The sequence below is a fragment of the Papio anubis genome, chromosome 1 (genome assembly GCF_008728515.1).
Source record: "Papio anubis isolate 15944 chromosome 1, Panubis1.0, whole genome shotgun sequence".
In the NCBI taxonomy this organism is placed as follows: Eukaryota; Metazoa; Chordata; class Mammalia; order Primates; family Cercopithecidae; genus Papio; species Papio anubis.
The window spans coordinates 158903787-158930974 of NC_044976.1; the positions used below are offsets into that span (position 1 = coordinate 158903787).

Consider the following 27188-nt stretch of genomic DNA (forward strand, 5'->3'; position numbering starts at 1 on the left):
GATTTTTAAAAGAATGTAAGTAGTGGTTCTATACAAAGCCCACTTTTCTAAACATCAGTTCTTCCCTTCAATCAGATAGCATTTCATTTCCATTATCTCCTAAATGTATACATATTTAAAAATTAAACGCCTGACTCTACTTCCTCACTTCTAAGGACGATACATTTCATAAGCATAAGGACTCAGAATAAATATCCTATTTGCCCTTGGTGCGTGGCTTGTGTCTGACAACGTTATAATAGTTCAGTAAATAGTTTTAAAGAGATTTTTTTTTTTTTTTTTTTTTTTTTTTTTTTGAGACGGAGTCTCGCTCTGTCACCCAGGCTGGAGTGCAGTGGCACCATCTCGGCTAACTGCAAGCTCCACCTCATGGGTTCCCGCCATTCTCCTGCCTCAGCCTCCTGAGTAGCTGGGACTACAGGCGCCCGCCACCACGCCTGGCTAGTGTTTTGCATTTTTAGTAGAGACGGGGTTTCACCATGTTAGCCAGGATGGTCTCGATCTCCTGAACTCATGATCCACCCGCCTCGGCCTGCCAAAGTGCTGGGAATACAGGCGTGAGCCACCGCGCCCGGCCTTTAAAGAGAATTTAAAATAAACTCTGCTGAATACTGTTATCATTTTAATGGGACTAATTTAAAGAAGTTCATGCAGATTTTTCAAAATGGAACTAAAGGTTAGAGGAAATTATATTTATTTTTTGGTTTACTGCAGCACTTTATTTTTCCTTACACAAATAACAATGGAAAACCAAAATTTGTGGTCATCTCTTTAAAAATTGAGAATTATGTACAAAAAACTTACATAAATTAAAAGAATGAATAAATTTACAGGTGTAAATGCAAACCACTTCTAGCTCAAGACTTAACACTAATAGACCAGCAAGACAGAAATGAAACTGGTTCAGGAGCTCTTGCCAGGCTCTAGAAAAATCCTGGAATGGCTGGGCACAGTGGATCACCTGAGGTTGGGAGTTTGAGACTAGCCTGACCAACATGGAAAAACCCTGTCTCTACTGAAAACACAAAATTAGCTGGGTGTGGTGGTGCATGCCTGTAATCCCAGCTACTTGGGAGGCTGATGCAGGAGAATAGCTTGAACCCAGGAGGCAGAGGTTGCAGTGAGCTGAGATTGCACCATTGCACTCCAGCGAAACTCCATCTCAGAAAAGAATAAAGAAAAACCCTGGAACACTGAGCTCTGACACATTAGTACCTGCAGAGATAAGGAGACGGCAGGTCACACAGACTCACCAACTCACAAACTTCCCTCCCACAAGCATGTCCTCATGTCAGCCATGAAGTTACTGAGCCACATGTACTAAGGGTATAAATCAAAGATATGTACAGGGTATTAAATACCAAGGGAACAGTTGACAAAGTCAAAATCAGCAACAAGTTCTACAATCTGGTGCTGATATACAAGCTTCAAGGACCAGTTTATTTTCGAAGGCTTATTCTGGTTTCTTGAGGCTGGCATGAGGTGTATGCATTTGCCAGGGGCAAATTTATACTTCTACATTAATCCATGAAGCACATGATACGTGTCTGCTTGCAGTCCATTTGGGAGCATTTGCAGTGGGTGATGGAGGGGCTTGACTCATCCTAATCCTGCTTGATGATCCACATCTGCTGGAAGGTGGCCAGGGCGGCCAGGATGGAGCTGCCCAGTCCACACAAGGACTTGCACTCAGGGGAGGTGATGATCTTAGAGCTAGGCACCAGGGTGGTGGTCTTCTGCATCTTGTAGGTGATGCCCAGGTACATGGGGGTGTCACCAGACAGCACCACGTTGGCATACAGGTCCTTGCGGATGTGCACATCACACTTTATGGAGTTGAAGGCGGCCTGGTGGATGCCACAAGATTCCATACCCAGGAAGGAGGGCTGGAGCAGTGCCTCCAGACGCTGGAAACACTTGGACAGCTCCTAGATCTTCTCCAGGGAGGAGGAGGACGCTGTGGTGGCCATCTCTGCAAAGTCCAGGGCGGCACTACACAGCTTCTTGATGGTGCACACAATCTCCCGTTTGGCTGTAGTGGTGAAGCAGTAGCTGGGCTCCCTGAAGATCTCCATGGGGTGGTCGGTCAGGTGCCAGTCATCCAGACGCAGGATGGCATGGGGGAAGGCATAGCCCTTATAGACGGGCACCGTGTGGGTCTCGGCTGTGTATGATAATACTAGTGGTGTGACCAGAGGTGTACAGGGACAGCACAGCCTGGATGGCCATGTACCTTGCTGGGGTGTTGAAGGTGTCAACACAATCCAAGTCATCTCCTTTCTGTTGGCCCTGGGGTTCAGAGGGACCTCGGGCAGCAGCACTGGGTGCTCCTTGGGAGCCGTGTGCAGCTAATTGTAGAAGGTGTGGTGCCAGATCTTCTCCATATCATCCCTGTTGGTGATGATGCGGTGGTCCAGGGGGCAGTTTCAGCGTCAGGATGCTGCACTTGCTCTGGGCCTCATCACCCAGGTAGCAGTCCTTCTGGCCTATGCCCACCATCATGCCCTGGTGCCGGGGATACCCGATAATGGAGGGGAACATGGCTCAGGGGAAACTGAACCAGCAAAGCCAGCTTTGCATGTGCTGGAGCCATTGTCAGTGAGAAGTGCCATGATCTCTTCTTCCAGTGTGATCAGCAGAGGAGCAGGCAGTGGAGTGACGGGAGAACCCAGAGTGTGGGCTGATGGTGAGTGGGCGAGTTACATTTATGATACAGGAATAGTGGGGGGCCAGGTATGGCAGTTCACGCCTGCAATCCCAGCACTTTGGGAGGCCAAGGCAGGAGAATTGCTTGAGTCCAGGAGCTTGAGGTTATAGTGAGCCAAGATCACACCACTGCACTCCAGCCTGAGTGCCAGAAACTGTCTCAAAAAAAAAAAAAAAAAAAGATACTGTACTTTTTTTCAATGCTGTTTGAAAAAGACAATGAAAACAGTTATGCAGGTTAGTGAGAGAGTATTTCAATGCGGTTTTGACCATGGCTGTGTCTTCAGAGGGTAAGGGAATAAAGATGTTAACCTCAGCAAGTGCTAACCTTTTTTTTTTTTTCTTTTTTTTAGAAAGAGTCTCCCTCTGTCGCCTAGGCTGAGTGCAGTGGCGTGATCTCCACTCACTGCAACCTCCACCTCCCAGGTTCAAGAGATTCTCATGCCTCAGCCTCCTGAGTAGCTGGGCCTACAGGTGTGTGCCACCACGCCCAGCTAATCTGCTAACCATTCAATTATGACCAAGATTTTCTTGTGTTTGGAAAATTAAATTCCTGGAATCTGTAGGTGTCAGAATTTACAGTTAAGTGGCAGGAGTGTCCACCAAATTCACTTGAAGTCAGTTGAAACAGAATGCATTTTGCCTCAGAGAGAAACAATAGATGTTGAGTAGTTTTTAACCTATGACACTAGCCCATATGTGTACCGGAAGCACAGCGCTATAACAAACAATTCTAATGTTGGATGCCAGGAGCAAGGCCTTTGCTGCTGTGAGGGCAGGGTCCCTTCACAATCCAAACGTGGTGAGCCCCAGACAGTCTATTTCAAGTTGGGGATCAGGATAAACTCCGACTTATGTAATGGTAGGGAAACTACTGAGGAGATAGAATGTGGGCTGGGAATACTTACTACCCCAAGGAGGTAAGAGGAGAGTGAGCAGCTCTGGGTTTATACATCATCCCTTCTCTCCTGTGTCCTGAATGGGCCCTGAAATGAGATGTAAAATAGGGATTGGCTGGAAACTGGGGGTCCTATCCTAGGGAGCAGTTGCCTGAGTCAAAGGGGAAATAAATTTCAAGCTCAATAAGAAAAGAAAGCTCATATCGACACTCAGCCTGGGCAACTGTTCTAAGGTATTTGTAAGAAATTCCAGACCAAGCGTGGTGGCTCACGCCTGTAATCCCAGCACTTTGGGAGGCTGAAGCGGGTAGATCACCTGAGGTCAGGAGTTCAAGATCAGCCTGGCCAACATGGTGAAACCCCATCTCTGCTAAAAATAGAAAAAAATTAGCCAGACAAGGTGGGGGGTGCCTATAATCCCAGCTACTTGGAAGGCTGAGGCAGGAGAATCACTTGAACCCGGGAGGTGGAGGTTGCAGTGAGCCGAGATCACGCCATTGCACTACAGCCTGGGTGGCAGAGCAAGACTCAGTCTCAAAAAAAAAAAAAAAAAAAAAATTAAAAAAAGAAAAAGAAATTCTACCATTTGAAAGCCAGGTACTACATGTGCAGTCTTGGCACTGGCTCAAGAATAAATCCTGAAACATGATACTGGTCTATCACTGTTTACCTTAATTCTTCACCACTAGGTTAACAGGATATTCTTGTTCCCACAAAAGCCTCTCCAACTTCTTTTGTCCCTCCCTTGCCCAGACTGATGGGTGTTACTTCAATTCACAGTGTCACTTCATTGCTGTGTGGTGGAGGAGGATGGGGAGAATATATAGAGAGAAAGGACACAGGTTTATCAGGATACTTTGGATTGCCTGAAAACTAGAGCTGACTATGGCGTTAGGGAAACAGGAGCATGGAGACCCAGGGTGACACCATTTTAAAATCAACTCCAGCTTAAAACTAGCAAGGCACATTCCTTGCCAGTCACGACCCATGGCCAGACGACGTTTTGAAGATGTTTTAGTAATGCCTGCAAGAACAAACTTCTGTGGCAGCAGAACGTCCAGCTGTCCAATATTGCATAACAATATAGGTTTTAAAAATAGTTATAGTTATGCTTTGACATACTTACACACTCAAATGTCAAGGATAACTTTTTTCCTTTTTTTCTTTTTTTTTTTTTTTTGTGACGGAGTTTGGCTCTTGTCACCCAGGCTGGAGTTCAGTGGCATGATATTAGCTCACTGCAACCTCTTCTGCCCAGGTTCAAGCAATTCTACTGCCTCAGCCTCCCGAATAGCTCGGAATACAGGTGCCCAAACTGCTGGCATTGCAGGCATGAGCCACTGCACCTGGCTGAGATTTTGTTCTTCTTATGCAGTTCAGTGAGTTCTAGATAAAATGGAAACATTAGAGACTCATTTGACACTGAGGAAAAAAATGTGAAAAAGGCTTTTTAAAAACCAAACTTCCGGCCGGGTGTGGTGGCTCACGTCTGTAATCCCAGCACTTTAGAAGGTCAAAGTGGGTGGATCACTTGAAGTCAGGAGTTTGAGACCAGCCTGGTCAACATGGTGAAACCGCATCACTACTAAAAATACAAAAATTAGCCGGACATGGTGGTGCATGCCTGTAATCCCAGCTACTCAGCAGGCTGAGGCAGGAGAATTGCTTAAGCCTGGGAGATGGAGGTTGCAGTGAGCCATGATCACACCACTGCATTCCAGCCTGGGCAACAGAGTGAGACTCCATCTCAAAAACAACAACAAACAAACAAACAAACAAAAACCCCCCAAAATCCAAACTTCCCTAAAGATTTTAACAACAATTTTGGTCCACAGCTCTCCTTGGATTACTTGATGGATGTCTGGGTTATATCCAATTAAGAAAAGTTTATGATATGGAAAAACATGTTTCTAGAATTGTGGAATGGTTTTCTCTACAAACTGTTTCTTAAGTTTTCAGATTCACAGACAGGTGAGTGCCCTTTGTGTTCCTTCCCTTCCCTGTGTTGTTGCTTTTCCTGCTGAGCCTTCTGAGCCCCAGGAGTCATGGGATGCTCATGTTCTTTTATATTCACTGAGAACTGGGAGTCAGAGGCCCCTGCCCAGGGTTGTTGGATAAATTGAGGTTCAGAGACATATTTGCCAGCACCTACTGGTTCTCAGTCCCCCTTGTCCCCTTTGTCGGTTGCATATTTGCTGTCTATGCCTCACTAGTGACACATGCCACCCTCAGCTTGTATGCCCTAAACTTAACCTGTCATTTTCCTTCTCGTCTTGATGGTTTTCATTCTTTGGGTTGTTTAATTCAGCATCTCTCTGGGAGGCATTGGAGGGCAAAAGCCTCCTGGGAACTAGTCTTATTGAGAAAAAGAATAATGTTGTCTAATTCAGAAGCTATCTAAGGGTCGATTCAAATTATGGACTTGGAAATGGTTACTTGGGCCAGACACGGTGGCTCACGCCTGTAATCCAGCACTTTGGAAGGCTGAGGCGGGCAGATCACCCGAGTTTGGGAGTTTGAGACCAGCTTGACCAACGTGGAGAAACCCCCCTCTACTAAAAATACAAAATTAGCTGGGCATGGTGGCGCATACCTGCAATCCCAGCTACTCAGGAGTCTGAGGCAGGAGAATCACTTGAACGCGGGAGGCGGAGGTTGTGGTGAGCCGAAATCATGCCATTGCACTCCAGCTTGGGGAACGAGCAAAACTCCATCTCAAAAAAAAAAAAAAAAAAGGTTATTTATGGCTGGGCACAGTGGCTCATGCCTGTAATCTCAATAGTTTTGGGAGGCCGAGGCAGGAGGATCACCTGAGGTCACAAGTTTGAGACCAGCCTGGTCAACATAGTGAAACGCTGTCTCTACTAAAAACACAACAATTAGCTGAGTGTGGTGGCAGCCCCTCTAATCCCAGCTACTCAGGAGGCTGAGGCAGGAGAATCGCTTGAACCCAGGAGGCAGAGGTTGCAGTGAGCCAAGACCACACCACTGCACTCCAGCCTGGGCAACAGAGCAAGACTCCATCTTGGAAAAAAAAAAAAGCTGGGCGTAGTGGCTCACGCCTGTAATCCCAGCACTTTGGGAGGCCCAGGTGGATGGATCACCTGAGGCTGGGAGTTCAAGACCAGTCTGACCAACATGGAGAAACCCATCTCTACTAAAAATATAAAATTAGCCGGGTGTGGTAGCACATGCCTGTAATCCCAGCTACTAAGGAGGCTGAGGCAGGAGAATCGCTTGAACCTGGGAGGTTGCGGTGAGCCAAGATCACGCCATTGCACTCCAGCCTGGGCAACAAGAGCAATACACCATCTCAAGAAAAGAAAATGGTTACTTATTTAAAAAAGGTAGAAAGAAACCAGTAGGTAGGGGAGAGAGATACTGCCCAAGAAGAAAGTTTTGGAAACGAAGATGTATTTTTGGTAAGGCAAGTTATAAAGAGTATGATTTTATGTAAAAAAAAAAAAAAAAAAGTGGCCAAGCACAGTGGCTCACACCTATAATCCCAGCACTTTGGGAGGCCAAGGCAGGTGGATCACCTGAGGTCAGGAGTTCAAGACCAGCCTGGCCAACATGGTGAAACCCCATCTCTATTACAAATATAAAACTCAGCCAGGAGTGGTGGCAGGTGCCTGTAATCCAAGCCACTCAAGAGGCTGAGGCAGGAGAATAGCTTGAACCTGGGAGGCAGAGGTCGCAGTGAGTTGAGATCGTGCCATTGCACTCCAGCCTGGGCGACAGAGTGAGAAACTCTGTCAAAAAAAAAAAAAAAAAAAGCTTTAACCCTTTAAATCTCAGTTACAAAAACATCTCAGGATACAAAATCAATGTGCAAAAATCACAAGCATTTCTACACACCAATAACAGACAAATAGCCAAATCATGAGTGAACTCCCATTCACAATTGCTACAAAGAGAATAAAATACCTTGGAGTCCAACTTACAAGGGATGTGAAGGACCTCTTCAAGGAGAACTACAAACCACTGCTCAACGAAATAAAAGAGGACACAAACAAATGGAAGAACATTCCATGCTCATGGATAGGAAGAATCAATATTGTGAAAATGGCCCTACTGCCCAAGGTGATTTATGGATTCAGTGCCATCCCCATCAAGCTACCAATGACTTTCTTCACAGAATTGGAAAAAACTACTTTAAAGTTCATATGGAACCAAAAAAGAGCCTGCATTGCCAAGACAATCCTAGGCCAAAAGAACAAAGCTGGAGGCATCACGCTACCTGACTTCAAACTATACTACAAGGCTACAGTAACCAAAACAGCATGATACTGGTATCAAAACAGAGATATAGACCAATGGAACAGAACAGAGTCCTCGGAAATAATACCACACATCTACAACCATCTGATCTTTGACAAACCTGACAAAAACAAGAAATGGGGAAAGGATTCCCTATTTAATAAATGGTGCTGGGAAAACTGGCTAGCCATAAGTAGAAAGCTGAAACTGGATCCCTTCCTTACACATTATACAAAAATTAATTCAAGATGGATTAAAGACTTAAATGTTAGACCTAGCTGGGCGCGGTGGCTCAAGCCTGTAATCCCAGCACTTTGGGAGGCTGAGGCAGGCGGATCACAAAGTCAGGAGATCAAGACCATCCTGGCTAACACGGTGAAACCCCGTCTCTACTAAAAATACAAAAAAATTAGCCAGGCGTGGTGGCGGGTGCCTGTAGTCCCAGGTACTTGGGAGACTGAGGCAGGAGAATGGTGTGAACCCAGGAGGCAGAGCTTGCAGTGAGCTGAGATTGCCACTGCACTCCAGCCTGGGCAACAGAGCAAGACTCCTCAAAAAAAAAAAAAAAAAAGTTAGACCTAAAACTATAAAAACCCTAGAAGAAAACCTAGGCAATACCATTCAGGACATAGGCACGGGCAAGGACTTCATGACTAAAACACCAAAAGCAATGGCAACAAAAGCCAAAATTGACAAATGGGATCTAATTAAACTAAAGAGCTTCTGCGCAGCCAAAGAAACTACCATCAGAGTGAACAGGCAACCTACAGAATGGGAGAAAAATTTTGACAATCTACCCATCTGACAAAGGGCTAATATCTGGAATCTACAAAGAACTTAAACAAATTTACAAGAAAAAATCAAACAACCCCATCAAAAAGTGGGCAAAGATATGAACAGACACTTCTCAAAAGAAGACATTTATGCAGCCAACAGACACATGAAAAAATGCTCATCATCACTGGCCATCAGAGACATGCAAATCAAAACCACAATGAGATACCATCTCACACCAGTTAGAATGGTGATCATTAAAAAGTCAGGAAACAACAGGTGCTGGAGAGGATGTGGAGAAACAGGAACACTTTTACACTGTTGGTGGGACTGTAAACTAGGTCAATGATTGTGGAAGACAGTGTGGCAATTCCTTGAGGATCTAGAACTAGAAATACCATTTGACCCAGCCATCCCATTACTGGGTATATACCCAAAGGATTATAACTCATGCTGCTATAAAGACACTTGCACACATATGTTTATTGCAGCACTATTCACAATAGCAAAGACTTGGAACCAACCCAAATGTCCATCAATGACAGACTGGATTAAGAAAATGTGGCACATGTAAATGACGAGTTGATGGGTGCTGACGAGTTGATGGGTGCAGCACACCAACATGGCACAAGTATACATATGTAACAAACCTGCACATTATGCACATGTACCCTAGAACTTAAAGTATAATAATAATAATAAATAAAAAATAATAATAATAATAAAAAGAAAATGTGGCACATATATACCATGGAATACTATGCAGCCATAAAAAAGGATGAGTTCATGTCCTTTGTGGGGACATGGATGCAGCTGGAAACCATCATTCCGAGCAAACTATCGCAAGGGCAGAAAACCAAACACCTCATGTTTTCACTCATAGATGGGAATTGAACAATGAGAACACTTGGACACAGGGTGGGGAACATCACACACCAGGGCCTGTCGTGGGGTTGGGGGAGCGGGGAGGGATAGCATTAGGAGATATACCTAATGTAAATGATGAGTTAACGGGTGCAGCACACCAACATGGCACATGTATACATATGTAACAAACCTGCACGTTGTGCACATGTACCCTAGAACTTAAAGTATTTTTTAAAAAAGAAAAAAAAGCTTTAACCCTTTAAATCTCAGTTTTTTTAGCAACCAAAATCCTAATAAACATAGCATAGGAATTATCTTGACAAAATGTAAACTCTTGGGGTTTTATTTTCTTGTTTTGTTTAGTTTTGTTTTTTGTTTTTTTGAGATGGAGTTTTGTTCTTGTTGCCCCGGCTGGAGTGCAATGGTGTGATCTCGGCTCACTGCAACCTCCGACTCCTGGGTTCAAGCGATTCTCCCGCCTCAGCCTCCTGAGTAGCTGGGCTTACAGGCATGCGCCACCACACCCAGCTAATTTTGTATTTTTAGTAGAGACGGGGTTTCACCATGTTGGTCAGGCTGGTTTCAAACTCCTGATCTCAGGTGATCTACCTGACTTGGCCTCCGAAAGTGCTGGGATTAGAGGCGTGAGCCACTGTGCCTGGCCTGGTTTGTTTTTTAATACTGCCTCTGGCATACCTTGACAGAAAAGGAGGAATATAAACTAAAAAATAAAAAAACCCTAAGCTCCCCAACAGAGCAGACCCCCTTCTTGGCCAAAGACAATTTTAAAAATACCCTGAAAACAGCTGGGCACGGTGGCTCACGCCTGTAATCCCAGCACTTTGGGAGACCAAGGTGGGCGGATCATGAGGTCAGGAGATCGAGACCATCCTGGTTAACATGGTGAAACCCCATCTCTACTAAAAATACAAAAAATTAGCTGGGCGTGGTGGCGGGCGCCTGTAGTCCCAGCTACTTGGGAGGCTGAGGCAGGAGAATGGCGTGAACCCAGGAGGCAGAGCTTACAGTGAGCTGAGATCGTGACACTGCACTCCAGCCTAGGCGACAGAGCGAGACTCTGTCTCAAAAAAAAAAAAAAAATACCCTGAAAACCTAGTTCAGGTTATGATGGGAAACTAGGGGTCAGACACACCTCACTATACATTTCCCCTCTTGCGATTCAGACACAACTGACAAGCATTCACATTAAAATAGAGATCATAAGAATTACAGAACACATTATTTATGGCAATAAGATACCAAATTATAAAGAGGATCTATGACTGGGCGTGGGGTTAAGTCTTCACCGCAATGTAAATAGAGTCACGTGTTACATGCATGTTTGTTCAATATATCTGTGTCAGGCAGGCCACTGCCATCAATATTCATAGCTCCCCTGTTCAACTAGGAGACTTAATCTTATTAAAAACTTGGAAAGAAGGCTGGGTACAGTGGCTTACGCCGGTAATCCTAGCACTTTGGGAGGCTGAGGTGGGTGGATCACCTGAGGTCAGGAGTTCAAGACCAGCCTGGCCAACATGGCAAAACCCCATCTCTACTAAAAATACAAAAATTAGCCAGGTGTGATGGTGAGTGCCTGTAATCCCAGCTACTTGGGAGGCTGAGGCAGGAGAATCACTTGCACTGGGAGATGGAGGTGGCAGTGAAATGAGATCATGCCACTGCACTCCAGCCTGGGCGACAGAGGAAGACTCTGTCAAAACAAAAACAAAAACAAACAAACACCTTGGAAAGGAGGATCACCCCAAAATCGATTGCAACCAAAATGAAGGGGCCCTTACTGGGGAGTATTGTTAAGCACAGCACCCCCACTGCTGTAGACCTTTGGGATCTCACTAGCTGAGTATGCCTGGTCCAAGATTAAACCTGTTTTTTACGAGTCCCCACAGGCACCTGAGAAAGACACCACAACCTACACTTGTGAACCCCTAGAAGACCTAAAGCTGTTGTTTTGCAAAGAAAGAGATAAGTAACATCCTCAGTCCCTCCTACAGGTACTCAACCTTCTTAACAACTCCCATCCCATACAGGTTTGCACCCCCAACGAATACCTGTGGCTATGTGGTCACCCATTCAACCAGCCTATAAATAACTTGTCTCTCATTTGGGATCACGGAACCCATGGATACCAGTGTATTGATAATGTTTGGTTCCGAGGTCAATGTGTAATAGGACCAGCAAAGCTCTTTAATATATAATTACATAACATCACTTACCTGAGAGCTAAGCAGGCAATTGGCCTTATATTGGCTGGGGCTGGGGCTGCCAATGGCTTATTGGCCCTACAGGGAAAATTTGCGTATCCCAAGGCAACTCTTCAAAACTTTACTTCATTTTACAGACTGTCTTATAAAATGGGGGAGGCTTTAGATACATCAAAACTCTTCCTTGATTCCTTAGCAAATATAGCAATGGATAATAGATTTGCACTAGATTACTTATTGGTTGAACAAGGGGGAGTATGTACTATAATCAGTAAACCCTGCTGCACTCATGTAAATGCCTCCAGTCAAATAGAAGAAGATATACAGAAAATATATGAACAAACTGCCTGGTTGCATAAATATAACCAAGACACCAATCCCTAGGTCATTACTAGGTAGCTTTATTTTAATCATTGATATGCCCACCTTCAGTTGGATGCAACATTTGAGTTGTTTTGCTGGGGGTAGTGACAGGCAATGAATAGTGACAGGCCGTGTCTTAACTGGTCAACCATTGAAAGTGCCCTTGCAGCCAGGCATGGTGGCTCTTGCCTGTAATCCCAACATTTTTGGAGGCCAACGCAGGCAGATCACCTGAGATCAGGAGTTCGAGACCAGCCTGGCCAACATGGTGAAACCCTGTCTCTACTAAAAATACAAAAAATCAGCCAGGTGTGGTGGCAGGCACCTGTAATCCCAGCTACTCGGGAGTCTGAGGCAGAGAACTGCTTGAACCCGGGAGGTGAAGGCTGCAGTGAGCTGAGATCACACCATTGCACTCCAGCCTGGGCAACACAGCAAGAGTCCATCTCAAAAAGATGCTCCCTCCCGAGTCTCACTGTTTTTTTGCCCTTCTTTTTTTTTTTTTTTTTTTTTTTGGAGACAGAGTCTCGCTCTGTGGCCCAGGCTGGAGTGCAGTGGCCGGATCTCAGCTCACTGCAAGCTCCACCTCCCGGGTTTACGCCATTCTCCTGCCTCAGCCTCCCAAGTAGCTGGGACTACAGGCGCCCGCCACCTCACCCGGCTAGTTTTTTGTATTTTTTAGTAGAGACGGGGTTTCACCGTGTTAGCCAGGATGGTCTCGATCTCCTGACCCCGTGATCCGCCCATCTCGGCCTCCCAAAGTGCTGAGATTACAGGCTTGAGCCACCGCGCCCAGCTTTTTTGCCGTTCTTAAGACCTTTGATAGCTGTCTGGTTATTACCAATCTTAGCCCCTTACTTGTTTAACTCCTAGTGAAATTTGTGTCTTCTAGATTACAATTCTACATGATGCTGGCATAAGGCTTCCAGCCCATCCCATTTTCTGACCCAGGAAATAAAGACATCCTGCCTTTGGGCCCATAGATGGGGCATCCAGAGAATTTTTACTTCTCCAATCTTATGCCCATAAAATCAGCAAGAAGAAGTTACAGAAGAATGACCTTCGTACCTCATCTCTCCTTAAGACTAAGAGATCTCTTATAAATCGAGGATTATGTTAGGGAAACAGGAGCATAGGAGAGCCAGGGTGATGCCATTTTAAAAAATCAACTCCATCTAGGGGCCGGGCCCGGTGGCTCGCGCCTATAATCCCAGCACTTTGGGAGGCCAAGGCAGGCGGATCATGAGGTCAGGAGATCGAGACCATCCTGGCTAACACAGTGAAACCCCATCTCCACTAAAAATACAAAAAATTCTCTGGGCGTGGTGGCGGGCACCTGTAGTCCCAGCTACTTGGGAGGCTGAGGCAGGAGAATGGTGTGAACCCGGGAGGCGGAGGTTGCAGTGAGCCAAGATCACACCACTACACTCCAGCCGGGGCGACAGAGCAAGACTCCGTCTCAAAAAACAAACAAACAAACAAACAAAAAAATCAACTCCATCTAAAACCAGCAAGGCACATTCCTTGCCAGTCACCACCCGTGGCCATAAGATGTTTAGGCTAAGGAATCAGTTTAGTAATGCCTGTGAGGACAAACTCCTATGACAGCAGAATGTCCAGATGTCCTGATATTGAGTAACAGTATATGCTTTTAAGATAGTTATAATCATGCTTTGAGGTACTTACACACTCAAATGCCAAGGATAACTTTCTTTCAATCAACAAACTTCTAAATTGTCATGTTGTCAGCCCACCAGCACATAGACATAACTTAGCTTTAACATAGGTAAGACCCCTACATAAGAAGAGTTTAAAACAGGGATGGTACGTTCCTCCTCTTGCTTTCTGAGGACGCCTTACTCTGTAACTGAGTAGCTTTCAATAAACTACCTCTTACTGTGCACTCTGTGATTCGCCTTGAAATCCTTCCTGCGTGAGATCCAAGAACCCTCTCTTGGGGTCTGGATTGGACCCCTTTTTCCAGCAACAATGAGACTCTCTGAATTTTGGAATATTTTAAATTCCTGAAGAGGTGTGTGAAAATGGTGTGCCTGTAATGGCAAAGGAGTTAAGTAGGGTGATGTAGAGTAGAGGAGGAGGAAAAGTTCGAAATAAAACTCTAAGCTAGAAGGCAGTCTGGATAACAGAAATAACTCCAAATAGCTTCTAAGAGGATTAGTTTTAATCAGTTTGATTAAAGAAGTATACTGCCAATGGCAGGGGTGGGGGATTGTGTAACTTCCATAAATAACACTGAATGTCACTGTTTCAAATGCATTTATAATCCCTGGGTTAGAGTCAAGTCAGGAATGAAAAGACATTTTTAACTGGCTGGCTCTACCAGCAGGTAGAATGAGTGCTTCATGAGGTGAGGCAAGCAAGAGATGATAGTGTTGAGTTTATGATGTTTTGAGTTTATTACTAGGTAGCTTTATTTTAATCATTGATAGGCCTGCCTTCAGTCAAAGGCAACAACTCAAATGCAACATTTGAGTTGTTTGCTAGGGGTAGTGACAGCCAATGAATAGCCGTGTCTTAACTCTTTTTATATATGAGGTTTACAAAAAGCACTTATTTGGATGTTTCCCCACATTCTCTCACCTTATCCCCTAACCAGAGGCATCACTTTAGAGCTGGCAGCCTCATGAAGCCCATTAACAAGGGTTGAGACCAAATAATACTTTTCAGACTTTGAAGTTAACCTCTGCACCCTGGATTTAAACCTTCTTTTAAGTTTTTCGTTTCAAAACATTTCAGGACAGTTTTGAATGACATGGCTAGAGTCTTGTGTAAAAATGGGTGCAGGCATCCAGGGGACAGCTGGTCTGATGTCACACTGGCCAATGACAAGGTCTTGCTGAGTTCTGTCAGCAGAAAGTCATATCAGCTGCAGATTTTCCTCAGGTAATTCAAGTCTCCAAGCCTGATTCTATACCAGCTGGATGCAATCACCTGTCCACGGGAAGTGGGGATGAATGGGAGATGGCGATGCTTTGGGTTCCTCTGGAATGTGCCTCACGAATACTAAGGGTAATCACTGGGCGGGGTGGCCAATCATTTGATAAACCAAACACTAATTAACCCTCCCAAAAGGAAAGGCGCTAATTTGTTACACTAAGGTATTTGGAAGTAAAACATCTCAGCTAAGGAAAAGTTTGGAAAAAGGGAAAAGTATGTGAATGCTGTTTAGCATGGAACAATATGAAACCATCACTGGAAAAAATAATGCACAAGTAACATCTCAGTACTGCTCAGAATGCTGCAGTGATCGCATCACTCCTCTGCTCAAAACCCCTCGATGGTTTGAAATTATATGCCAGGGAAATTATATGCAAACTCTCCAGCCTAGCATTGAAGGTCCCACGCCTCCTTTTCACCTCCACCCCACAGGCCCCCCTCAGTCTGCTTTGGCCAGCCCGGACCCCTTGCTCTTGCAGGAATCTGAGTCACCTGAACCTTAGCAGTTGCTTCGGTCAAAAGGGAAGTAAACGTCAACTACTGGCGCCTGCAGTGTCCTTTCCCATGCCTGTCTGCCCATGCCATCCACCCCAGCCGCATTTTGTCCCGCTCTGGAAGCTCCCAGCCGTCGGTTCTCTTCACAGCACCTTTCCCTCTCTAGTGGTTTTTGAAGTTAAGTATGCACCCTCCTCCAAGGCGGACACATTTTTCGAATCAGGTCCGCGGCGTCACTGGTGTAAAGTCCTAAAACCAAAACAGAACGAAAGTGTTTCCCCAAAGATTCCACCTCTTAGACCCAGCCCTCACCCCAACAGAGCAGAGGGTCAAGCTAGCCGGGAGGACGCGGACGCCCGAGACTCTGCCTCCTTTTGGCTGTACAAACTGCCCAATGACCCTCTGCGGCGGGGATGTTTCCTAAGCGGCCGGCCAATAGCGGAGAGAGGGGCGGGCCTCGGTGGGGGCCTGGCCCAGTGAGAGTCGCGTGGGGGACGACCTCTGTCTAGCTGCGACCCAATGGGAGCCCCCGCTGGGAGGCACAACCGGCGGCCCTTCGGGGATTTATAAGGCCAGCCAGCAACCGCGCGTTGGGATTCGTAGTGTTGTTGAAGACCGGAGGAGTGTCTGCAGTCAGCGACTCTCCACCAACTTCAACTACTGGATCAACCATGGTGGTGAGGGATGCTGTGCGGGGGAGGGTGCTGCACGATGGCGAGGATGCCAGGGGCGCTCGGGGGGTCGGTGGGAAGGTCCCGCAGCGCAGAAAGGAAGGGCGACCCGGCAGTCCAGGGTGTGGGGTGGGCTGCGCGGGGATGCCAGGGGTGTTTGGACGTTCAGGGCGAAAATGGGCTCTGCAGAAAGCACTGGGACGCCCGAGGAGTCCCGGCACAACTTTTCTACCCTACTTCCCCTGCGGGAGGCGGTGCGAGCTAGAAACGTTCTGAGCGCTCCACAAGCGCTGCAGGACTAGGGAGGCTGGCGAGCAGTAAAGTGCGGGCGAGAACGTGGTGGGGTCGCCTGTGCGCTGCGCGCAAGGTCGGGCAGCAGAGTCTGCTCTGCGGCGGAGCGCGCTCAGGAGCCTGGAGGGGATCTAGGACCTGCCCCATATTTCTCCCGCTGCGGTCCTGGACAAAGAAGTGCCCGCCTGTAGCTGCGGTCCCCGCCTCCCTCTGAGATCATACTCCCGCATAGGAGGCAGGGCCCAGGATGATTGGGAAGCTCTAACAGGTTTCTCCAGTTCAGAACCTGTTTCCCTGAATGTCTTTGTCCTGGACGCCCGACTCTTGCCAGAGGTAGAGGTCCTCGACCTTTAGTCCCATACTTGACTAGGGATTCCTGTAAGCTCTTGGGGCCTAGAAAACAGTGTTCTTGAGTTTTCTCCTGTTTGCTACCCAAGGACTTAAGGTCCCTCTGTTAAAACTGAGAACTTGACTGGCCGGGCGCGGTGGCTCACGCCTGTAATTCCAGCACTTTGGAAGGCCGAGGCGGGCGGATCAATCCTGACCAACATGGAGAAACCCGTCTCTACTAAAAATACAAAATTATCCGGCCGTAGTGGCGCATGCCTGTAATCCCAGCTACTCCAGAGGCTGAGTCAGAAGAATCTCTTGAACCCGGGAGGCTGAGGTTACGGTGAGCGGAAATCGTGCCATTGCACTCTAGCCTGGGCAACAAGAGTGAAACTCTGTCTCAAAAAAATCAAAACAAAACGCCGGGCGCGGTGGCTCACGCCGATAGTCCCAGCACTTTGGGAGGCCGAGGCGGGCGGATCACAAGGTCAGGAGATCGAGACCATCCTGGCTAACACGGTGAAACCCCATCTCTACTAAAAAATACAAAAAATTAGCCGGGCGTGGTGACGGGCGCCTGTAGTCCCAGCTACTCAGGAGGCTGAGGCAGGAGAATCGCTTGAACCTGGGAGGCGGAGCTTGCAAGTGAGCTGAGATCTCGCCACTGCACTCCAGGCTGGGAGACAGCGAGAATCTGTCTCAAACAAACAAACAAACAACAACAACAACAAAAAACCCTAAGAACTTGAGGTGGGTACACAGAGTTCCCTGTGCACCCCAGAAACCTCTTGATCACTGCCTCTACTCTGAGCCCCCTTAAAGGCTCTGAGGCTGTCTTGGAGGGTAGTTCCTAAGACTGTTAAACTGTTGCCTACTGTCACCCTAGAAGATCCCTTCAATATCTGGGAGGTGTGCAGCCCTTTTAAATTGATCCCCCTAGACTGTGGGTTGGGGTGAAGGACCAGAAGATGGGAGGGAGGGTTTATCCATCATAGGAGTTACCTGAGTGAAAAGAGTCGAAAGGTGGGGTGTGTCTTTTGGTCTCCGCTGTGATGCTTAATTAAGGAGTACTTGCATGCATGAATTTGCTTGCTTGTACTGCAGTTGGCAGGACAGGTGTCTAGGATAGGTGCCTGTCCCCCAAAAAGGGGAGTTTGTGGGTGAGCTTTCAGAAGGCTAGCTCTAACTGCAAGGCTGCTTCCTCAGTTGATCCACAGGTCTGAACTTAGTCTTCTGCCCTTTTGGGATGCTGAGGAGATAGTCACTGCCATGGGAGACCTCCTTTTCTAGGCCCCGGTGCTTGAGTCTAGAAGCTCTTGGTGGGCCTGTCTTGGAATACAGGACTCTGAGCTTTCCCAAGCCACCCCAAACAGCAAGGAGGACACTGTGCAGTGGGATTTGGCTGTTTGGTTTTGGCTTTCTCTAGTTCCTGCCCCAGAAACCTAGGCATGACCACCTTAAACTCTGAGTGAATGAAGGAAAATGAGGGCCTGGAGGTGGTTTGGCTTAAAGTATGGGAAGGCCTGGAAAGAGAACTGGGTCTTCTGGATTTTGGTTCTTTGGTTTGATTTTTTTTTTTTTTTTTTTTTGAGATGGAGTCTTTCTCTGTCGCCTAGGCTGTAGTGCAGTGTTGTGATCTCAGCTCCCTGCAACCTCTGCCTCCTGGGTTCACGTGATTCTCCTGCATCAGCCTCCCAAGTAGCTGGGACTACAGGCGCCCACCACCACGTTCGGCTAATTTTGTATTTTTAGTAGAGACGGGGTTTCACCATGTTGGGCAGGATGATCTCGAACTCCGGACCTCAGGTGATCTGCCTGCTTCGGCCTCCCAGAGTGCTGGGATTATATTATAAGTAGGTGTGAGCCACTGCACCCGGCCAGTCGTCTGAACTTTGGACTAGGTAACACTAAGTTTCAGCCTTTAGGGAGGAAAGACGAGGGATGTTCCCAGAGAAGGCTTTTCAGGTCCCCACCTTTCGCTCTGCACCACTCAGGGCTCACCCTCGCGGTGTGAGTGCATCTCCATCCATGTGGGCCAGGCCAGAGTGCAGATGGGCAATGCCTGCTGGGAGCTATACTGCCTGGAGCACGACACCCAGCGCAGTGGCACCATGCCCAGCCACAAGGCCCTGGGGAGCAGCGATGACTCCTTCAACACCTTCTTCAGGGAGACCCAGCCTGGCAAGCATGCGTCCTGGGCTGTCTGTGGACCTGGAACTTGCTGTCATAGGTGAGTGGATGGAGGAGTGGGTGCCCCTTCCCCTAGGCCATAGTTTTTGCTAGTGCCAATGTCTGTTTAAGGGGAAAATACTTGAGATGCAAGCAGTCCCCTGCCATGAACGGCACTGAAGTCTGAAGTCTATTGCTTTTGTCTAGACTGTGTCCTCAGAGGGGGTCCTGGAGGCTTCCTGTATTGAGAGGAAGATCATTAGCACAGCTCTGCCAGGAAACTGCCAGATAGGAGTCAGGGATCAGGCCTAGAATGCAGACTGCAGAAAGGAGCAGATGTAAAAGCAGAAATTTAAAACTTGCTTTTCAGTGTCCTCAGACTCTTGAGGGCAGCCTGTTACGTAAGAAGCAGGGAGCCGAGAACATTCATAATGGCCCCCTGCTCGGCCTTAACTGAAATAGGCCCCCACGTAGGATGTGGGCCTGTGTGAACTTGGCTGTTGCTGGCTTCCGGGGGCTTTCCTGCTTCCTCCCTTCTGCATCTGGATCTCCTCAGTTACCTAATCATGACAATTCTACCCCTCCTCTGTTTTTTTAAAGCTGTTATTTTAGATGTTAAATGGTAGACTGGGTTTCTTCATTAGTCTGTATTCTTTTTTTCTTTTTTCTCTTTCTGTGGTGAAAATTTACATTGGGCTGTATTCTTACCCCATTCAAAAGTGAAATGAGATTCTCCTTAACACCACTCTGATTCCTCACCCAGCACAATGAAGTGGCTGTGATCAGAGGGAAGGGACCACTGAAGGTGCCACCTGCTCTCCCCGTCTCAGGCCTAGGCAGGACCCGGCCTTAGAAGTGGGTCTCTGGTTGGGAGGCTGAGGCAGGAGAATTGCTTGAACCCGGGAGAAGGAGGTTGTGGTGAGCCAAGATCGTGCAATTGCATCCAGCCTGGGCAACAAGAGCGAGACTCTGTCTCAAAAAAAAAAAAAAAAAAAAAAGAAAAGAAAAGAAAAAGAAGTGGGCCTCTGGGACGCCGTGTATCATCACTCTGTTGGGCAGTTGTACCTGGGGAGGCTTAGCAGCAAAGGTTCTGGTGTCTGGCGTTCCCTTGGGGATGAACCAGCTTGTTTTACCTTTGTTCTTTCTTCCCCTCAGGATGGGGTAAGAACTGACATTTATAGGCAGCTCTTCCACCCTGGGCAGCTGGTATCTGGCGTGGAAGATGCTGCCAACAACTATGCCTGTGGCCACTACACTGCGGGGAAGGAGATCATCGATTTGGTGCTGGAGCGAATCGGAAAACTGGCGAGCAGGCCTCCGGCACCTACAGGAGGTCATTGCATCCTTAACCCTCTTCCTGGCTGGGAGGCAACCACAGCGTGGGCTGGCACCTGACATCATTCCTCTGGCCTCTCAGTCCATTCACTCTCTCCTAAGGGGATACATGTTTTCTGTCCTGGGTGCAGTTCTAGAGTTGGAAGCCTGAATAACCTGCTCTGCCTTGAGTTTGTGGACTCAAGCTTCTGCCCTGGTGGTTCCTCACTTTGCCAGGTCTGTCTGATCCAAACCTTCTTTGACCTTTGATCTATCTCTACAGCAGCTCAGCTTGCCGTTCTTAGACTCCTACGCAGATCTGTCCAGGTGGGAGGGGCTCCTGTTTAGTGCTCAACCATTTCTCCAGTTCACCCTTCCCCTATCTGAGGCACTGAGAACTACGAGTGAGGCTACCTGTGAGCCAGGACTTTGGCGCTGTTGCGTAGAGGGATTGCCTAGACTACTCTCTGCTGCTCAGTAGAGACTGAGGACTTGGAAGTGACCTGATTCTGTGCTCCCTTCCTCAAGAATGAAAATAAAATACCTCCTAGGGGCCGGGCGCAGTGGCTCATGCCTGTAATCCCAGCACTTTGGGAGGCTGAGTCGGGCAGATCACGAGTTCAGGAGATCAAGACCATCCTAGCTAACACGGTGAAACCCCGTCTCTACTAAAAATACAAAAAATTAGCTGGATGCGGTGGCAGGTGCCTGTAGTCCCAGCTAGTCGGGAGGCTAAGGCAGGAGAATGGCGTGAACCCAGGAGGCGGAGCTTGCAGTGAGCCGAGATGGCGCCACTGCACTCCAGCCTGGGCGACAGAGCGAGACTCTGTCTCAAAAACAAAAACAAAAACAAAACAAAACCTCCTAGCGTTAGACTTCTTTTATACTGTCACTACCCATGTGTCTGGTATAGACTGATGATTTTCTTACCCAAGGAACAGCTATATGAGAATCACGTGGGGTACTTGTTAAAGCTGCAGGTTCCTGGGTTCCAGTCTGAGGTGAGGCCTGGTAATCTGTATGTTCAACAGGACGCCACCACCACTCCCACTCTGCTGTAACTAGGGGGCACGGCAACAAAACAGAGAGGGCCTGGCTCTCTGACTGCAAATCCTGTGTCCTGCCTCATGCCGACCATTGTATATACACAACACTGCCTTTCCAAGTCATCTTTTCCCTAGGAACTCCAAACCTCTTGTAGTTCATCTCTTTTTTTTTTTTTTTCCTTTTTTGAGAGAGTTGCTCTGTTGCCTAGGCTGGAGTGCCACTAGTGGTGCAGTCACAACTCACTGCAACCTCCACCTTCTGGGCTCAAGTGGTCCTCCCACCTCAGCCTCCTGAGTAGCTAGGACTACAGGTGCACACCACAACACCCAGATAATTTTTGTATTTTTTTGTAGAGATGGGGTGTTGCCATCCCAGCACTTTTGTAGGCCAAAGTAGTGATGTTATCTCCTACTCCAGACAGGCCAGTGCACCAGGCTTCAGGGCTTCCTGATCTTCCATAGTTCTGGGGATGGCACTGGCTCAGGCTTTACCTTCCTGGTGATGGAGCAGCTTTCTGTTGACTATGGCAAGAAGTTCAAGTTGGAATTTTCTTTTTTTTTTTTGAGACGGAGTTTCACTCTTGTTGCCCAGGCTGGAGTGCAATGGCGTGATCTTGGCTCACCGCAACCTCTGCCTCCCAGGTTCAAGCGATTCTCCTGCCTCAGCCTCCCTAGTAGTTGGGATTACAGGCATGTGCCACCACGCCTGGCTAATTTTGTATTTTTAGTAGAGACGGGGTTTCTCCGTGTTGGTCAGGCTGGTCTTGAACTCCCGACCTCAGGTGATCCGCCCACCTCAGCCTCCCAAAGTGCTGGGATTACAGGCATGAGCCACCACGCCCAGCCTCAAGTTGGAATTTTCTATCTACCCAGTCCCCCAAGTGTCCATGACAGCTGTAGAACCCTATAACTCCATCTTGACCACCCACACCACACTAGAACACTCAGACTGCCTTCATGGTAGACCACGAGGCCATCTATGATCTCTGCTGCCACAACGTGTGCCCTACCTATGCCAACCTCAACTGGCTCATCAGCCAGATTGTGTCCTCCATCACTACTTTCTTGCGTTTTGACGGTGCCCTCAATGTGGACCTCATAGTGTTCCAGACCAATCTGATGCCCTATCCTTGCATCCACTTTCCCCTGGTGACCTACTCACCCATTATCTCAGCTGAGAAGGCCTACCATGAGCAGCTGTCAGTGGCAGAGATCACCAGTGCCTACTTTGAGCCCTCCAATCAGATGGTCAAGTGTGAACCTCACCACGGCAAGTACATGGCCTGCTGCATGCTCTGCCGTGAAGAAGTGGTGCCCAGGAATGAGAATGCCACCATTAAAACCAAGCGAATATTCGTTTTGTGGACTGGTATCCCACAGGTTTCAAGGCAAGTGGGGGTAAAGGGTAGTTAGCACATAGCCTGTATACCTGCTGAGAAGGGAGTTTCCTACAGAGCAGGTGTGAGGAACAAATGCGCAGGATCTCACTCTGTCACCCAGGTTGGAGTACACTGGCATGATCTTGGCTCACTGCAGCCTCGACCTCAATGCTCAAGCAGTCCTCCTGCCTCAGCCTCCTCAGTAGCTGGGACCACAGGTTTGTGCCACCACACCCTGCTAACTTTGTATTTTTTTGTAGAGGTGGGGCTTCACCATATTGCCCAGGCTGGTCTCAGACTCCTGCGCATGGGTGATCCACCTACGATGGCCTCCCAAAGTGTTACGGGTATGAGCCACTGTGCCCTGCCAGAGGATGCCTTTAACTAGATAGATCTTGGCTGGTCTAGAAACCAGGCCTTGGACTGTAAGCCGGGGTGGGTTCTACTTGAAAGATTGCCTAGGCCGGGCACGGTGGCTCACACTGTAATCTCAGCAGTTTAGGAGGCCGAGGTGGGCGGATCACAAGGTCAGGAGATCGAGACCACGGTGAAACCCCGTCTCTACTAAAAATACAAAAAATTAGCTGGGCGCAGTGGTGGGCGCCTGTAGTCCCAGCTACTCGGGAGGCTGAGGCAGGAGAATGGCGTGAACCCAGGAGGCAGAGCTTGCAGTGAGCCGAGATCGCGCCACTGCACTCCAGCCTGGGGGACAGAGCGAGACTCCGTCTCAAAAAAAAAAAAAAAAAAAAGATTGCCTTGATGAAAGGAAAAGTATCCATTTCATTTTACTTAGCCTGGTAAAAAGGCGTTCCCTAGGGCTGCCCGTCACACTGGGGAGAATGGCCTCCTCGTCACTTGTGCTAGGGACATAACCACATGCTGTGGCTCCTGCTCAGAAGGGATGGCTTTTAGAAGCCAGAGAGACCCATTATCAGATGATGGGGAAAGTGCGGATCAGGTCAGAGGCTTCTTGTGTTCTGTGTCTGTAAATGCGTTCTCTTCCTTTTGCAGTAATGAGGAAGAAGCACTCATTTATGCCCCACCCTGTTATCGGTTGACCTTCCCAGGGTGCTGGGCATATGACCTAGTTTGGTTTATGGGTTTTGTTCTGGGGTAAGGCTCCAGAAAGATTAAAGACGGTACCTGTGGCATTAGAAAACATATATAATTTTCCTGCCCCATGACACTGCTGTGGACATGACCACAACAGGAGGAGAGGCAGGGATAATAGCTGCTTGCTAGTGTGGAAGAGTTGTCCTGTAGCTCAGAAATGGAAATGCAGGGTAGGATATCTTTGGGAAGCAGACTGTTTCTGCTTCCATATTAGGAAGATCTTTAGCTGCTTACAGGAAGAACTGACTGCCGTTAGGACATGCTCAGCTTGTTGTCCCCAGAGACACTAATGGGACGTTGACTTTTTTTTTTTTTTTTTTTTTTTTTTGAGGATGAGAAACACTAAAATGTATTATATATTCTGGGCTGGGTGCAGTGATTCAGGCCTGTAATCCCAGCATTTTGGGAGGCAGAGGTGGGAGGATGGCTTGAGCCCAGGAGTTTGAGACCAGCCTGGGCAATGTGAGACTCCATCTGTACAAAATATAAAAAAAAATTAGCCAGTCGTGCTAGTGTGTGCTTATAGTTCTAGCTACTCAGAAGGCTGAGGTGGGAGGATCACCGGGGTCCAGGAGGTCGAGGCTACAGTGAGCTATGATTGCACCCCCAACTCCAGCCTCAGCAACAGAGCGAGACCCTGTTTCTTAAAAAATAAAACAACATATTCTGGGTAGACAAATGGTTAAAGTAGGTCTAATTGGAGAGCTTCCCTAACTTTAACACTTTTTAGGCTACTGGAAAGTAGGGGTACTAGTTCATTTAACACCCATATAGCCACTACCTGGATTTAACATCTAGGTTTGTTTCTTTTATTTTTGCTTTACTGACCCATTTAAACTTACTACTTTTGCGGGAAGATGGCGGTGGGGGAAGATGGAGCCTTGCTCTTTTGCCAAGGGTGGAGTACAGTGGTGCCATCTCAGCTCACTGCAACCTCACGGAACCTCCAGGGTTCAGACGATTCTCTTGTCTCAGCCTCCCGAATCGCTGGGATTACAGGCATGTGCCACCACGCCCGGCTAATTTTTTGTATTTTCAGTAGAAACGGGGTTTCGCCATGTTGGCCAGGCTGGTCTTGAACTCCTGACCTCAAAGTGATCAGCCAACCTCAGCCTCCCAAAGTGCTGAGATTGCAGGTGTGAGCCACTGTGCCCGGCCCACAAATGTTTTTTATAATCAATTTTTCAGTCATGATCTAATCAAGGAGCAGGCATTATGCTTATTTGTCTCCTAGCATAAGAGTCCACCCTTTTTCCTTTTTTTTTTTTTTGAGACAAAGTCTCACTCATCCCCCAGGCTGGAGTGCAATGGCGCCATCTCGGCTCACTGCAACCTCTGCCTCCTGGGTTCAAGCAATTCTCCTGCCTCAGCCTCCCGTGTAGCTGGGATTACAGGTGCCTGCCACGAGGCCAGCTAATTGTTTTTGTATTTTTAGTAGAGATGGGGTTTCATCGTGTTGGCCAGGCTGGTCTCAAACTCCTGACCTCAGGTGATCCACCTGCCTTGGCCTCCCAAAGTGCTGGGATTACAGGCATGAGCCACCGTACCTGGCCCCCTTTTTCTTGACTGTGACTGTGAAGGCACTAGTCTTGTCTTGCAGAAGCTCCCTCATTCTAGACTTGTTTGTTTCCTTGTGGTGGTGATCATCTTCCTCTATCTTTATTTCTTACAAGTTGACAAATGCCCCTTCCCCAGTTATGGGGATCCCTATACTACCCTTCCAGGAAACACAGAACCAGGTGCTTATACTTCTTTGTTTCTTCTTAGGTTGGCATCAACTACCAGTCCCCCACAGTGGTGCCCAGGGGTGCCGTAGCCAAGGTGCAGCGGGCAGTCTGCATGCTAAACAATACCACAGCCATCACCAAGGCCTGGGCCCGCCTCAACCCAAAGTTTGACCTGATGTATGCCAAGCAGGCATTTATGCACTGGTATGTGGACGAGGGCATGGAGGAAGGGGAGCTCTCTGGGCCGGAGAGGACCTGGCTGCCCTGGAGAAGGATTATGAAGTAGGCACAGAATCTTTGGACAGTGAGGATGATCGTGAGGAGTTCTAGGGGTCCTGGCACGTGTAATACCTGGTCTCTCGCACCAGTTGTGCATCTCATTCCACTGTTCCCTGACCCCCTACAAATACAATGGATGTTGCAAGCGATGTGGAACTCTGTGGAATTCTGCCCAGGCAGTGGGCCATCTTTAAGCTTCTCAGCTTCCTTTGATGTCTTTCTAAGTTAAAGGGCAGGGTGGCCTCTGCTGCTAGGGCCTCCAGCCAGGGCATGTCTAGTATAGGATTGGCACTGCTTCCCTCCCGTGTGAGCGGACCACCCTGACAGCTCTTCACCAGCTCAGCACCCAGGCTATAGTACTTCACAGGGGTCCCTATGTGTACCCCCTTGTCTCCAGCCCACTTCGAGGAAGAGTAAGCCTTCCAGCCCACTTCGAGGAAGAGAAAGCTGCCAAAAGTTTCTCTGTCCCCAGCATTCTGGGACAGAAACTGCTGGACTTCAGTGCCACAAGGAGTCAAGCACTTCTAACCACTCCTCCCGTCTGATGACCAAGAGAGGGCAGTAGAGGTTGTCTCCACAGCAACCATCTTAGACTTGAGGGCTCTGTCTTGATGCCTTACAAACACAGGGTCCAAGAAATAAGATTCCAAAAAACAAAAAAACAGTGATCTCCAGCCTGGGACTATGAAGATGCGAAACAACTTTTTTTTTTTTCTTTTCTTTTTTTTTTTTTTGAGACAGAGCCTCGCTCTGTGGCCCAGGCTGGAGTGCAGTGGCACCATCTTGGCTCACTGCAAGCTCCGCCTCCTGTGCTCACGCCATTCTTCTGCCTCAGCCTCCGGAGTAGCTGGGACTACAGGCGCCCGCCACCATGCCCGGAGAATTTTTTTTATTTTTAGTGGAGATGGGGTTTCACCGTGTTAGCCAAGATGGTCTCGATCTCCTGACCTCGTGATCAGCCCACCTTGGCCTCCCAAAGTGCTAGGATTACAGGCATGAGCCACCGCGCCTGGCCTCAAAACAACTTACTTTAGGGGACAGGGTCTTGCTGTGTTGCACGAGCTGGAGTGTAGTGGTTATTCTCACAGATGTGGTCACAGCATGCTACAGCCTTGGACTTCTGGGCTCAAGCCATCCTCCTGCCTCAGCCTCCCCACGTGGTAGACTACAGGCACCACCTCATGCCTGGCTATAAAGTAAATCTTAAAAGTGCCTATGAGACTTTTAATCAAGAAATCCATATCTCTTATCCTCAACGGAGTTCCTAATGAGGAAATTAGGAACTATTGTTCTAGAGGCATACCATTTCTGCTCACATGTGG

The 27188-nt window shown here is 47.9% G+C and overlaps 2 pseudogenes; one reads left to right on the forward strand and one right to left on the reverse strand.

Annotated features, from left to right (window-relative positions):
• Window positions 1-1520: 1520 nt before the first annotated feature.
• LOC103878683 lies at window positions 1521-2612 on the reverse strand (annotated as a pseudogene).
• A 16278-nt stretch (window positions 2613-18890) lies between these two features.
• LOC101008077 lies at window positions 18891-26015 on the forward strand (annotated as a pseudogene).
• The last annotated feature ends 1173 nt before the right edge of the window (window positions 26016-27188 follow it).